The 3385-nt window shown below is 34.7% G+C and overlaps 1 long non-coding RNA gene across 1 annotated transcript; it reads left to right on the top strand.

Annotated features, from left to right (window-relative positions):
- The first annotated feature begins 759 nt into the window (after positions 1-759).
- LOC121771144 lies at positions 760-1426 on the top strand. Its single transcript, XR_006043945.1, has 2 exons — positions 760-942; positions 1027-1426. It is a non-coding gene; the product is annotated as an uncharacterized LOC121771144 (long non-coding RNA).
- The last annotated feature ends 1959 nt before the right edge of the window (positions 1427-3385 follow it).

Genomic DNA, 3385 nt, shown 5'->3' on the forward strand with positions numbered 1-3385 from the left:
TTTCATGCTTGATTATTGTAAAATGAGTTTAGATATATGATTAAACATGAATGGTAATAGATCTTGATATAAATGATTGGAAAATGATAATTTTCTCTATTTTTTAGCCACTTTATTCGAATTTTATAGCATGTTTAGATGAGTCTTATGTTTGATTTAATAATTTTCCAAATAACTAAGTCTTGATGGTCTCTGAATTATCTGGAGAATTTTGGAGTTCATTTACTCTATGTATAAAATGTTATAACAATACAACTATAAGCTGTCATACTTTTGTAATTGCTCTGCTTTTTTATGTCTCTTCTTAATTATTCTGATTAATTAAAATAGACGAATACCCGAGTAAGAAATTTCTTATTTCTCTATAAGGTGTCTAGATACCCTTTGAATTTTAGAAGGAATTTATAAGTAATTTTAGTATTTATAATAAATTGTTTTAGAAAATGCTGCCATGATTTGTCTATTTTTGATAGTACAAAATAGTGATATCGCCTAAAGCATTAATGATTTTTGAATGAATCTAGTGTTGGATTGTAAACTAGGCTTCTTTGGATATTTGAAAATGTTATTTGGATATTTGAAAATGTTATGCATAAAGCTTTTGATAGCCTAGTTCCAAAGAAAAGTTCTAATATGCAATATTGTTGGTAAAATGTAGTTTGGTGAAAAGACAATTTTATCCTTTTTGGAGGAAAATGTGAAGCTAACTGTGTAATTAATTTTTCTTTTTTAACATATGATGGCATTATATATTTTTTAAAAATGATCAATGTAGAGCCTTCTCAAAGAAGATTGAAATATTTATAAATAAGTAATGTACAACATTATTGAGGCTACATTTGTGACTATTTGAAAACTAATGTGAACATATTCTTCTTGCAGGCTCGTGGGGTGATTTTGGCCGTAATCCAGCGATACTCCGGTGAACTCAACGGGATAAAGGTGGATTCTTTAGATCTATCCATTTCTAGAACCTTACAACGAAAATGGAGAAAATACATCCAAATATCTGATCTTTATCGCCAGAGAAGTAGGGAAAGAGAATGAGAGAAGCGCCGGCAACGCAGCTGTGCAGGTGGGGCGACGCGGCGGTTGAGGAAAGAGGGGCGACGCGGCGCGGTAGGTGAGGCGTGAGAGAGAAGGAAATGAGGGAAAAGAGAGAAGCGCCGGCGTCGGGAAATGAGGGAACTAGCGGGTGAGGCGGCGGGAAGCAGGAATTCAGCACGACGATGAGCACAGTGGCGGCAGTTAAATATGAAGAAGACGATGGAGGCTATTGAATTAGGTTATTGAGGTGTATCTATATGGGCTTGATAATTGTGGGCTTCAATTACAGTACTCCCTCCGTCCCGCACTATTTGCACTTATTTCCTTTTTGGACGTCCCAAGTTATTTGCACTCTTTCCATTTTTAGTAACAATTTATACCTACAGCCGTAATTGTTGACTTTGTCTATCACTCATTCCTTAATCTTCGTGTCCAAAAGGAAAGGTGCGAGTAGTGCGGGACGGAGGGAGTATTTAATTATGACCATCTAAATAATTAGTAAAAAATTAAGGTATTTAATAGCTGCTTTATACTCCCTCAGTCCCTAGTTATTTGAGTCGTATTCCTTTTTGGGTTGTACCAAGTTACTTGAGTCATTTTTTTTACTAAAAACAAAACATCTAATCACACTTACTTTATTACCTACTTATTTTTTCTCTTACTTTATTCTCTCCGTCACTTTATTTAACTCACTAAACACAACTTTCTTAAATCCCGTGCCGAAAATAAATGCCTTAAGTAACATGGAACGGAGGGAGTATTTGATTATGTTTAGTAATATTGATTAATTATATTAACAATACACGAATTTAGGTTTATATTTAAGTATTTATTCAAGATTAAGTAGTTGTAGAATTTAGTTTAAGTTTAATTAATCTTTATCTATTATTTAGTTAAAAAGTCAATTAACATTCATTTTATTTTATACTCCATCCCTCCCATATAAATATGAATATATAATACTTTATGAGAATTAAAATAAAATTACTAAAGTACTAAAAAAGAGGAGGGAAGGTAGTTAAATAGTGCTATATAATAATGGACCAATATTACTATTAGTAATTGTGGTATATGTTGTAAATAATTTGATGTATATGAGTAATACATTGGGATAAATAGGACAGACTAAAATGGAAAGTGCACATATTTTTATGAGATGTAGAAAGTATAAATATTTATTTTGTATAATTTGTGATACTACCTCCGTCCCAAAAAAATGTCACTTCCGTTTTAGTTTGTCCCACAAAAGATGTCACATTTTTATTTTTGAAAAAAATTATCTCTCACATTAATATAAAAATCATATGTTTCTCTACACTTAACACAAAACAAACCTCCTAAAGTCTCGTGTCATTCCATTGGCCATATTTTTATGAAATAGAGAGAGTATATCTTATTCTAATTGATAAATAATGTTTGTTTCTATATATTATTTGAAGTTCGGTAGGACTACTGTGTGTGCTTTTGTGCTAGGTCAAGCTTCGCAAACCCAGAGAATCCGCTAGATCACAAGGTCTAGGAACTTAGAGGATCCTGAAAGTCTCGGTCGTCGGACACACAAATTACGCGTTCAAAACCCTCAACCCGCTATACTATGAATTAGTATAGGGAAGTAGGGATCGATCCCACGAAGATGGATGCGTAAGAAGGCATTTAAAAGATTATGGAAAAAAGAGAAAAAAAGAAAAGAGGTTGGCTGCTGCCACGCAATTTTGGGTTGAAAAAAGCTATTACTAGACTTAAGAATAAAATTTAACATTAGACCTAGGAAACAGAAATCAGCAGGTAAACATAGAACATCATCTTAACTTCAATACCTCAAACAAACTTCCTCGACCTAGTAAACGACTACCTAAATTAGCTAGACAGAAGGTAAACATGCAGTGGGGACTGATGGGATACGAACTAAACAACTAAACAATAATTGCGAGCCCAATAGCAGTGACGGCCCATCAGCCCAAAACCCAAGAAAGAGTATCAGTTCGGCACAACCAAAGAGTTCGGTCACAGCCTATAGCTCGGTAGTATCAGTTCGGCACAACCAAAGAGTTCGGTCACAGCCTATAGCTCGGTAAAAGCCGACCAATCGAGCTCAACTCTCAGATCGGCAAAAGCTGATCGGCAAAGTTCAGCAGTTCGGTCTCAGTATTCGACCGAACAAGGAGATAGTGGACCCATGCAGGATCTCCACGACCTCCATTACACCCACGATCTATTTAGTGGTATTAAGCAGTTATCAACCCCCCTACCAGGGCTGCAAACCACGATCTTAGTTCGAATGTATAAATAGAACTTAGATCAGATAGACGAAGGTTAAGTTCTCTAGATCCTGAATCTC

Source organism: Salvia splendens, chromosome 16, assembly GCF_004379255.2.
Source record: "Salvia splendens isolate huo1 chromosome 16, SspV2, whole genome shotgun sequence".
Lineage (NCBI taxonomy): Eukaryota > Viridiplantae > Streptophyta > Magnoliopsida > Lamiales > Lamiaceae > Salvia > Salvia splendens.